A 12416-nucleotide genomic window follows, 5' to 3' on the forward strand; every position below is an offset into this window, starting at 1 on the left:
AGACTTGATCTGAGCCTTACTCATATGGGAATCAAGAGCTGGAAGCTTCACTGAAGCATCTGGACTTCCCTGATCTAATGGTTCCTGGATGTCAGAGGATTTATCTCATTCATTTCTTTATTGCAAAGCCAAGAGTTTGAGAGGGCACAGTTGTTTCTCTGAGAGCTATGGCCTTTATTATTTTTGTCCTAAGAAAAAGGTCCTAAAGAAGAAGGATGGACAAGTATTATGTCCACAGCTCAGAGGAAACTCCTCCAAGATTTGGATACCTATAGTGCAGTTTGTGTCTGACATTGATATCTGGGAGAGAGAAGTTCTTCTAATTGAGACTTCCATCATCTTTGTCTTTCCACTAGTATTACTCTGAATACCACTATAGATTTCTGAGTGAATAACTGTGATTAGTTGGCAGTTTTCTTTATTTTTATATCTTTCTTTCTTATTTTTTATAAAATTTTAGTGTTTTTAAAGTGGATGAGTCTATATTTACATTTAAAATATTATTTCCTTTCTTAGTTTCCTGCCCATAAGATCACTACCTGTCACAATCCTTTCTTATCTAACCATACTTCTACCCCTTGACATTTCCTTGAGCTGGGAGACAAACCAACGTAGGACCAAGGACTTCTCCTTCCATTGGTGCCAGCAAAGCCATCCTCTGCCAAATATACATTTGGAGCCACAGGTCTGTCCGTGTTCATTCTTTAAATATTGGTCTATTACCAGAAAGCTCTGTTTCATTGACATTGTTTTTCTTTTGGGGTTAACAGCACCTTCAACTCTTGTAATCCTTTCTCAAAACCTACCAACAAGAGGTCCGTTTTCCGTTCACTGGTTTGCCACTAACATTCACTTCTGTATTTGACATGCTCCAGCTCTCTCTCAGGCAAGACCTATACCCAGTTCCTGGTAGAATGCACTTAGCTTCCTAAATCTTATCTAGTTTTGGTGGCTGATTTTATATATATATACTTTTGGTGGATCCTACTGTATGAAGTTAGGGGGAATTTTATCATAGATTCAATGCAACTGGGTCAAGAATGTAGAATCCACAAATGGAATTGGCAAATAGATTCCCTCCTGTTCTTATGAAACTATTGAAGTTGAGGTTTCCCTGGTCCTGAAGCCATTCTTATCACTTCCCATCCTTCTCTATCTTATGTTTGGCCTCAAGAAAGAATCATGGTAAAACATCCAAAAACCTCAAATCTAACCCTGAGACACTGGAAAAGAGATATTGAAGAACCGAGATCAAACAGGACCTGAGATCCAAATTCTATACTCCATGTGGTCCTATGGTTTACTGATATCTGGAAATTTTTGGATGAAATAGGAATTTGGAGATTGCCATTTGAAGTAGGTACACCCTATTTACACTGTTATAATCACTCTATAGCTGGGCGCCTTTGTTGCTAAAATCATTGCAGAAAATGGAACTGGAAAAGCAAATTTTTGAGTACAAATTCAGGAATATATATAAAGTCACCTATCAAGGAATATTCAATAAAAATTGAAATACACATGCATTCAATTAAAGGTCTGTAGGGAAAATACTGGCCTTTGGGAAACAGAGAAAATGAAGAAAATTGAACTGTGTGTCACAGGAATGAACCTGAAAAAGAAAATATTATCTAGAAGAATCTTCTAAACTCAAATTCCTAAATCTTATCGACTCGTGCCAAGACCCTGACTACCTTTGTCCATTCAGAGCATTTAACCACTAATGAAGCAAAGAGAAGTCACTAGCTTTAGAGAGATGGAGTACGCAAACATTTCCACTGTGTAATAGGAGATATATATGGAAAGAGCACCCTAAAATCTAGTCAATTTAAGGAAAGCTCTTTAGCAGATAGGCCATGGCAGGTCTTAGAGACATCATAGTTAGTTCATTCATGAAAAATCTCTTGTATCCTGGAGAGCATTAGCTTCTTCTGTGATGTCACATGAGTTGTCGTGACTGCAACTGTCTCTCAGATATTCCTTCAGTAACTCTAGGTTTTACTAATTGGCCTCTAAATTCAGAGCAAATTGGGGAGTGATAACAAAGAGGATGAAGAGATCAGAAATAGGGAGAAAGAAGCCGGTCCTCTGTCTTGGTACAAAATACAAGGAACAAACATATGGTCCTACGGAAAGCTCAGTGAGACATATATAGGGGTTGAGTGCTATGGGTGAAGAGATAGCCTTGATCTGAGCCTCCCACATAAGGGAATCAGGAGCTGGGAGACCCTCAGAAGAATCTGGACTTCCCTGTTCTTATGGTTCCTGGAGAGTTTATATCCTTCATTTCTTACTTCCAAAAGCCAAGTGTTGTGAAGGGCACAGTTGTTTTCCTAAGAGCTCATGGCCTTTACTCAATTTGTCAAGAAGAGAAGGTCATAAGGAAGAAGTGAAAAACAAGTATTGTGTCCCTAGGTCTGAGTAAACTCCTCCATGCTTTGGATATCTATAGTGCAGTTTCTGTCTGACACTGATATTTGGAAGAAAGAAGTGCTACTAGTTGAGATTTCATCATCCCAGACTTTCCACGAGTACTACTCTGACTAGTTCACTATTTAATTACTTCACTATTTCACTTTACTATTACACTTCGGATTTCTGAGTTAATATGTGTGATTACTTGGCAGGTTTCTTTTCCTTTATATCATTCATTTTTTTTATTTTTTAGCGAAATTTATTGATTTTTTAATTGGATGTCTCTATATTTACATTTAAAATATTCTTTCCTATCCCAGTTTTCTGTCCATAAAATCCCTAACCATTCCATTTCTTTCTTCTCTAACCAGCCTTTCTGCTGCATGACATTCCCTTAAACTGGGAGACAAACTAGGGAAGACAAGTGCTTCCTTTCCAATGTTGCTCAATATCTCATCTTCTGCCACATATTCATTTGGAGCCATAGGTTCAATGTACGTTCTTTGTATATTGGTCTAGTATGAGAAAGTGGTGGTTCATTGGCATTGTTGTTCCTATGGGGTTGAAAGCACCTTCAGCTCTTCTAATCTTTTTTTTTTCAAAAATTACTTACAAGTGGTCCGTTTTCAGTTCACTAGTTTGCTACTAGCATTCACTTCTGTACTTGACTTGTTGTATCTCTGTCTCTCAGGAAATATCTATATCCAGTTCATGGAAGAATGCACTTCTTACCTTCATCAATCTTATCTAGTTTTGTTGGCTGATGTAAACATATATACTTTTGGTGGATCCTACACCTATGTAGTTAAGAGGAATGTTAACATGGATTCTGCACAACTATTTCAAGAATGGAGAATTCACAAATGACAATTTTTAAAAGAATCCCTCCTGTTTTTATAATCTATTGAAGTAGACCTTTAACAGGTCCTCAAACCATTCTTCTCCCTGCACATCATCTGGTATCTTACTTTTGGCCTTCAAAACACAGGAAGCTAGAGAGTGTAGTACTGATATAAAATGGGACAAGAAACTTAATAGTCCATGTTGTCCTTTGCTTTCCTGATGTCTGGTAATTTTTCAAGAAAATAAAAATTTGGGAGTTTACCATTTGAAGTAGGTACACAGTATTTACACTTTTATATTCTCCCTTTAGTTGGGCCCCCTTTGTGACCAAAATCATTGCAGAAAATGGAATTGGAAAACAGAATTTTTGAGTACACATTGAGGAATATTTACAAAGTCCCCTATCAACGAATTTTCAATAAGAAATTGAAATACAATATTCATTCAATTAAACGTCTGTAGGGAAAATACTGGCCTTTGGGAAACAGAGAATACCTAGAATATTGAAGTGAGTCACAGGAATGAACCTGGGAATATAAGTACTATCTAGAAGAATCTCCGACACTCCATGTTCCTAAATCTTTTCTACCCATGCCAAGACCCTGACTAACTTTCTCCATACAGAACATGTAACCTCTATTGAAGTAGACAGAAATCTCTAGCTTTAGGGAGATGGTGTACGTAAAGGTTTCCACCGCATCAATGGAGATGGACCTGGAAAGGGCACCCTCGATCCTGTCAATGTAAGGAAAGCTGTTCAGGATGTAGGCCATGGCAGTTCTCAGTGACATCACCATTAGGCCTTCCCGAAAACACTCTTGTAACCTGGAGAGTCATACCTTCTTCTCTGATGTCACAACTTTTCTCATAACTGCAACTGCTTCTCAGATATCCTTCAGGAACTCTAGGGTTTAATAATTGGCCCCTAATTCAGAGAAAATTGGAGAGTGATAACAAAGTGGATGATGAGATTGGAAATAGGGGAAAGGAAACTGGCCTTCTGTCTTGGTATAAAAACAAGGTCGTTTGGAAAGCTCAGTGAGTTCTGGGTTGTGGTTGAGTGGTATCGCTGAAGAGATAGCCTTGATCTGAGCCTTCCACATAAGGAAATCAAGAGCTGGGAGACTCTCAGAAACATCTTGACTTCCCTGTTTTTATGGTTCGTGGATGACAGAGGGATTATATCATTCATTTTTTATTCCAAAACCAAGTTTTATGAAGTGCACAGTAGATTTCCTGAGAGCTCATGACCTTTACTATTTTTGTCAAGAAGAAAAGGACCTACGGAGGAAGAAAAAACAAGTATTGTGTCCCTAACTCAAGTTAAACTCCTAAATGCTTTGGAAACTTATAGTGCACCTTGTGTCTGACACTGATATATGGGAGAGAGAAGTGCTTCTAGTTGAGACCTCAACATCTCAGTCTTTATACTAGTATTAACCTGACTTCCACTTCTGAGTCAATATGTTAGAATATTTGGCAGCTTTCTTCTCTTTTATATCATTCATGTTTTTTTATTTTTTAGCAATTTTTTTCTATTTTACTAGATGTTTTATATATACATTTAAAATATTATTTCCTTTCCCAGTTTCCTGACCATAAGTTCCCTACCAGTTCCATTTCGTTCTTTTCTAACCAGCCTTTCTGCCGCATGACATTCCCTTGAACTGGGAGACAAACTAGGAAAGACAAGGGCTTCTCTTTCCAATGTTGCCCAAAAAGGCTATCCTCAGCAACATATGCATTTGGAGCCATAGGTCACTCCATGTACTTTCGTTTTATATTGGTCTAGTAGAAAAAGTCTCTGGTTCATTGGCAACGTTGTTCTTATGGGTTTGTTAGCACCTACAGCTCTTCTAATTCTTTTTTCAAAATTTACCAACAAGAGGTCCATTTTAAGTTCACTGGTTTGTTACCAGCACTCACTTCTGTATTAGACATGCTATATCTGTGTCTCTCAGTAAATATTTATATCTGGTTCCTGGCAGAATGCACCTCTTACCTTCATCAATTTTATCTAGTTTTTTGACAGATGTATACATATATAGATTTGGTGTCTCCTACACCTAAGTGGTTAGGTGGAATGTTATCATGGATTCTGCCTAAATATGTCAATAATGTAGAATTCACAAATGACTATTTCAAATAGACTCTCCTGTTTTTATGAACCTATTGAAGTAGATGTTTAACTGGTCCTCAAGACCTTTTTTGCCCTACCGATCATCGGGTATTTTATGTTTGGCCTTAAGAATAATCATGGTAAATTATCCTATACTCAAGTCTGGGCATGCAAACACTGGATGTTAGATAGAGTGTATTGTTATCAAATGGGACTAGTGAACTGAATTCAATAGTCCGTGTTGTCCTTTGCTTTCCTGATGTCTCATAATTTTTTGTTAAATAAGGATTTGGGAGTTTATCATTTGAAGTAGGATTACAGTATTTACACTGTTATACTCACTCTGCAGCTGGGCACGGTTTGTGACCAAAATCATTGCAGAAAATGGAATTGGAAAACCGAATTATTGAGTACACATTGAGGAATATTTACAAAATCCGCTATCAAGGAATTTACAATAAGAAATTGAAATACAGTATTCATTCAATTAAATGTGTGTAGTGAAAATACTGGTCTTTGGGAAACATAAAAAACCTAAAAAATTGAACTGTATGTCACAGGAATGACCTGTCAATAAAAATATTATCTAGAAGTATCCCCTACACTCCATGCTCATAAATATTTTCCACCCATGCCAATACCCTGACTAACTTTCTCCATTCAGAGCATGTAACCACTAGTCAAGCAGAGAGAAGTCTCGAGCTTCAGAGAGATGGAGTACCTAAAGGATACCACTGTGTTACAGGAGATGGACCTGGAAAGGGCACTCTCGAATCTGGTCAGCGTAAGGAAAATTGTTTAGCAGGTAGGCCATGGCATTTCTCACTAACATCACCATTAGGCCTTCCCTGAAAACTCTCTTGTAACCTGGAGAGCCATAACTTCTTCTGTGATGTCACAACTGTTGTCCTGACTGCAACTGCCTCTCAGAAATACTTCAGTATTTCTAGGGTTTACTAATTGGCCTCTAATTTAGAGCAAATAGGGGAGTGAAAACAAAGAGGATGAAGAGATTGGAAATGGAGAGAAGGAAGCTGGTCTTCTGTCTTGGTATAAAAAACAAGGAAGAAATATGTGGTTTTTAGGAAAGCTCAGTGAGTCTTTGGTAGGTGTTGAGTGATATCACTGAAGAGATAGCCTTATCTGAGCCTTTCAGATATGGGAATCAGAAGCTGGGAGCCTGTCAGATACATCTGTGCTTCCCTGTTCTTATGGTTTCTGGAAATCAGTAGGATTATATCATTCATTTCTCTATTCCAAAAGGCAAGTGTTGTGAAGGGCATATTTGTTTTCCTGAGAGGTTATGACCTTTACTCTTTTTGTCAGAAGAAAAGGTCCTAAGGAAGTAGTGAAAAACAAGTATTGAGTACTAAGCTCCGAGTAAACTCCTCCATGTTTTGCATATCTATACTGCAGTTTGTGTCTGACACTGATATCTCGGAGAGAGAAGTACTTGTAGTTGAGACTTCATCATCTCAGTCTCTCCAATAATATTACTCTGAATACCACTTCAGATTTCTGAGTCAATATGTGCGATTACTTGGCAACTTTCTTCTCTTTTATATGTTTCTCATTTTAGCAAATTTTATTGCTTTTAATAACTGGATGTTTCTATATTTACATTTAAAATATAATTTTCTTTCCAAGTTTCTTGCCCTTCAGATCCCACTTGTTCTCTTTTCCTACTTCTCTAACCAGTCTTTCTGTTTGTTGACATTCCCTTGAACTGGGAGACAAACTAGGGAGGACCAAGGGCTTCATGTCCATTGTTGCCCAAAAAGGCCGTCCTCAGCAACGTATGCATTTGGAACCATAGGTCAGTCCATGTACTTTCTTTGTATATTGGTCTTGTAAGCAAAAGCTCTGGTTCACTGGCTTAGTTGTTCCTATGGGGTTGAAAGCACCCTCAGATCTTCTAATCCTTTTTCTAAATTTACCAAAAAGAGGTACGTTTTCAGTTCAATGGTTTGCTACCAGCATTCACTTCTTTATTCGACATGCTGTATCTGTGTCTCTCACTAAATATCTATATCCAATTACTGGCAGGATGTATTTCTTACCTTCATCAATTTTATCGAGTTTTGTTGGCTGATGTATACATATATACGTTTGGTGGCTCCTACACCTAAATGGTTCAATGGAAAGTTAACATGGATTCTGCCCAACTATGTCAAGAATGTAGAATTCACAAATGCCAATGCAAATAGACTCCTTCCTGTTTTTATGAACCTATTGAAGAAGATGTTTCATTGGTCCTCAAGACATTCTTCTCCCCGCCCATCATCTGGTAGATTACATTTGTCCTTAAGAAAGAATTATGGTAAAAAGTCCTGAACAATCAAGTCTGGCCATGGGAACACTGGAAGGTACAAAGGGTTGTACTGATATCAAATGGGACTAGAGGACTGAATTCAAACTTCATATTGTCCTTTGCTTTCCTGATGACTGGTAATTTTTTGATAAAATAAGGATTTGGGAATTCATCATTTGAAGTAGGTACACAGTATTCACACTCTTATACTCACTCTATACCTGGGCCCCCTCTCTGACCAATATCATTTCAGAAAATGTAATTGGCAAATGGAATTTTTGCTTCCACATTGAGGAACATTTACAAAATCCCCTATCAAGGAATTACAGTAAGAAATTGAAATACAATATTCATTCAATTAAAGGTTTTAGAGAAAATATGGCCTTTGGGAAAGAGAGAAAACCCAGAAAATTGAACTGTATGTCACAGGAATTACCTGTCAATAAAACTAATATCTGTAAGAATCTCCTACACTCCATGTTCCTAAACCGTTTTTACCCATGCTATGCCCCTTACTAACTTTCTGCATTATGAGCATGTAACCACTGGTGAAGCATAGAGAAGTCTCTATTTTAGAGTGATGTAGTACATACAGGTGTCCTGTGCCACATGAGACATACCTGGTAATGGCACTCTCGAATCTGGTCAATGTAAGAAAAAGTGTTCAGCAAGTAGACCAAGGTAGTTCTCAGTGACAGCATCATTAGGACCTCCATGAAAACTCTCTTATAACCTGGTGAGCCCTACCTCCTTCTGTTGTCATGACTGCAACTGCCTCTCAGATTTTCCTTCAATAACTCTAGTGTTTACTAATTGGCCTCTAATTCAGAGACAATTTGGGAGTTAGAACAAAGAGGATGAAGAGATATGATATGGGGAGAAGGAAGCTGGACTTATGTCTTGGTATAAAAAACAAGGAAGAAATATGAGGTGCTTGGGAAAGCTTAGTGTGTCCTTGTTAGGGGTTGAGTGGGATCACTGAAGAGATAGCCTTTTTCTGTGCCTTCCACATAAGGGAAACAGGAACTGGGAGACTCTCAGATGCATCTGCACTTCCCTGATCTTTTGCTTCCTGGTAGTCAGAGACTTTATATCATTCATTTCTATATTCCAAAAGTCATGTGTTGTAAAGGACACAGTTGTATTCCTGACAGATCATGGACTTTATACATTTTGTCAAAAAGAGAAAGTTACTAAGGAAGATGGGATGGACAAGTATTGTGTCCTCAGCTCAGAGTAAACTCTACAGTGTTTTGGATACCTATTGTCCAGTTTCTCTCTGTCTGAGACTTCTATCTTGGAGAGAGAAGTGCTCTATTTCAGACTTCATCATCTCAGTCTTTCCACTAGTATTACTCTGTCTATCATTTTAGATTTCCAAGTCAATACTTATGATTAGTTGGCAGGTTTTTTTTTTTTCTTTTATATCTCTCAATTTTTAGCAAATTTTATTGGTTTTTTTAACTGGATGTTCCTTTATTTACATTTAAATTGTTATGTCCTTTCCCATTTTCTGGCCCATAACATCCCTATCTGGTCCCCCTGCCCGTCTTCTATAACCCTTCTTACTACCCCTTAACATTCCCTGGAACTTGGAGTTAAACCTAGGGAGGACCAAGGACTTCTCCTTCCATTAGTACTCACCAAGTCCATCCTCTTCCACATATGCAGTTGGAGCCATAACTCTGTCCATGTACATTCTTGAACATAGGTCTAGTATCAGAAAGCTCTGGTTCATTAGCATTGTCGTTCTTATGGTGTTAAAGCCCCTTCAGCTCTTGTAATCTTTCCTGAAAATCTACAAACAAGAAGTCCATTTTCAGTTCACTGGTTTGCCACTAGCATTCACTTCTGTATTTGGCATAATCTAGTTGTGTCTCTCAGGAAATATCTATATCTGATTCCTGGAAGAATGCACTTACCTTCATCAATCTTGTCTAGTTTTGGTGGCTGATGTATATGTATGTACTTTTGGTGGCTCCTACAGCTCTGAGTTTAGCTGGAATTTTGACATGGGTTCTGCATATCTAGGTCAAGACTGTAGAATCCACAAATGGCAACACCAAATAGACTCCATCCTGTTTTTTGAAACTTCTGAAATTGAGGCGTCACTGGTCCTCAAGTCATTCCTCTAGATGCCCACCCTCCTATATCTTATGTTTGGCCTTAATAACTAATCATGGTAAAATACTCAAAACCCTCAAGTATGGGAATGAAACTCAGGAAGGTAGATATTGCAGAACTGATATCAAATGGGACTAGAGAACCGAATTCAATAGTCCATGTTGGGCTTTGCTTTTCTGATATCTGGTAATTTTTTGTTAAAATAAGGATTTGGGAATTTATAATTTGAATTAGGTATACAGTATTTACAGTGTTATGCTTACTCTATAGTTGGGCCTCCTTTGTTGCCAAAACCTTTGCAGAAAATGGAATTGGAAAACAGAATTTTTGAGTACACATTGAGGAATATTTTCAAAGTACCCTATCAACGAATTTTCAATAAGAAATTGAAATACAATATTAATTCAATTAAACGTCTGTAGGGAAAATACTGGCCTTTGGGAAACAGAATACTTAGAATGTTGAACTGAGTCACAGGTATGAACCTGGGGATATAAGCATTATCTAGAAGATCTCCTATATTCCATGTTCCTAAATGTTTTCTACCCATGCCAAGACCCTGACTAACTTTCTCCATTCAGAGCTTTTAACTACTAGTGAAGCAGAGAGAAGTCTCTAGGTTTAGAGAGATGGAGTATGTAAAGGTTTCAACTGTGCAATAGGAGACTCTCCTGGAAAGGACACCCTCGAATCTGGTCAATGAAAGGAACGCTGCTCAGCAGCTAAGGACATGGCAGTTCTCAGTGACATCATCATTAGGCCTCACTGAAAAATCTTTTGTATCCTGGAGATCCCTAGCTTCTTCTGTGATGTAACAAGTATTGTCCTGACAGGAGCTGCCTCTCCGATATTTCTTCAGTACCTCTCTGGTTTACTAATTGGCCACTAATTCAGAGTAAACAGCCATGTGGGAGTGAGAACAAACAGGATGAAGAGATCAGAAATGGGCAGAAGTAAGCTGGCCTTCTGTCTTAGTATTAAAAAAAAGAAAAAAATAAGTGGTATTTGGAAAAGCTCAGAGAGCCCTTGGTAGGGGTTGAGTGGTATTGATGAAGAAATAGACTTGATCTGAGCCTTCCACATATGGGAATCAAGAGCTGGAGCATCTGGACTTCCCTGTTCTTCTGGTTCCTGGATGTCAGAGGGTTTATATCATTTATTTCTTTATTCCAATACCAAGTGTTATGAACGGCACAGTTGATTTCCTGAGAGCTCATGACCTTTACTCTTTTTGTCAAGAAGAAAAGGTCCTAAGGAAGAAGGGAAAAACAAGTATTGTGTCCCTAACTCAAGTTAAACTCCTCAAGGCTTTGAATCCCTATAGTGCAGTTTGTGGCTGACACTGATATCTAGGAGAGAGAAGTGCTTCTAGTTGAGACTTCATCATCTCAGTCTTTATACTAATATTAACCTGACTACCACTTCAGATTTCTGAGTCAATATGTTAGATTACTTGGCAGCTTTCTTCTCTTTTATATCATATTTTTTTTATTTTTTAGCAATTTGTTTTCTTTTCAAACTACATGTTTCTATATATACATTGAAAATATGATTTCCTTTCCCAGTTTCCTGCCCATAAGATCCCTACCAGTTTCATTTCCTTCTTCTCTAACCAGCCTTTCTGCTGCATGACATTCCCTTGAACTGAGAGACAAACTGTGGAGGACAAGGCCTCTCTTTCCAATGTTGCCTAAAAAAGGCCATCCTCTGCCACATATGCATTTGGAGCCATAGGTCTGTCCTTGTACTATTTGGTATGTTGGTATAGTATGAGAAAGTTCTGGTTCATTGGCATTGTTGTTTGTATGGGTTTGAAAACACCCTCAGCTCCTCTATCCTTTTTCAAAATTTACGAACAATAGGTCCGTTTTCAGTTCAATGGTTTACTACTAGCATTCACTTCTGTATTTGACATGCTGTATCTGAGTATCTCAGGTAATATTGATATCCGGTTCCTGGCAAAATGCATTTCTTACCTTCATCAATCTTATATAGTTTTGTTGGCTGATGTATACATATATACTTTTGGTGGCTCCTACACTTATGTGGTGAAGTGGAATGATAACATGGATTTTACCCAACTATGTCAAGAATGTAGAACTCACAAATGACCATTTCAAAAATACTCCTTCCTATTTTTATAAACTTAATGAAGTAGATGTTTAACTGGTCCTCAAGCCATTCTTCTCCTTTCCCATCATCCAGTATCTTATGTTTGGCCTTAAGATAGAATCACGTTAAAACATCCTAAAACCTCAAGTCTGGCCATTGGAATACTGGAAGCTCAATAGTGTAGTTCTGATATCAAATTGTACAAGAAACCGAAATCAATAGTCCATGTTGTCCTTTGCTTTCCTGATGTCTGGTAATTTTTCAATAAAATAAGAATTTGGGAATTTATCACTTGAAGTAGGTACACAGTTTTACACTTTTTATACTCACTCTATACCTGGGCCCACTTTGTGACCAAAATCATTGCAGAGAATGGAATTGGAAAACAAAATTTTTGAGTACACATTGAGGAATATTTACCAAGTCCCTTGTCATGCCCAACCTCGACCAGCAAAAAAGATATGACCAATGAAGATCTTCTTCAAGCAGTTT

The 12416-nt window shown here is 37.8% G+C and overlaps 1 long non-coding RNA gene across 1 annotated transcript in view; it reads right to left on the minus strand.

Moving 5' to 3' along the window:
• Positions 1-9469, minus strand: part of LOC134484770 (uncharacterized) — a 28617-nt gene extending 19148 nt beyond the window's left edge. Inside the window, exon 1 of the long non-coding RNA XR_010062543.1 lies at positions 9333-9469. This is a non-coding gene — a long non-coding RNA (uncharacterized LOC134484770). The remainder of the gene's footprint in view (positions 1-9332) is intronic.
• Between the last annotated feature and the right edge of the window lie 2947 nt (positions 9470-12416).

This window comes from Rattus norvegicus, assembly GCF_036323735.1.
Source record: "Rattus norvegicus strain BN/NHsdMcwi chromosome Y unlocalized genomic scaffold, GRCr8 chrY_unlocalized_6, whole genome shotgun sequence".
In the NCBI taxonomy this organism is placed as follows: Eukaryota; Metazoa; Chordata; class Mammalia; order Rodentia; family Muridae; genus Rattus; species Rattus norvegicus.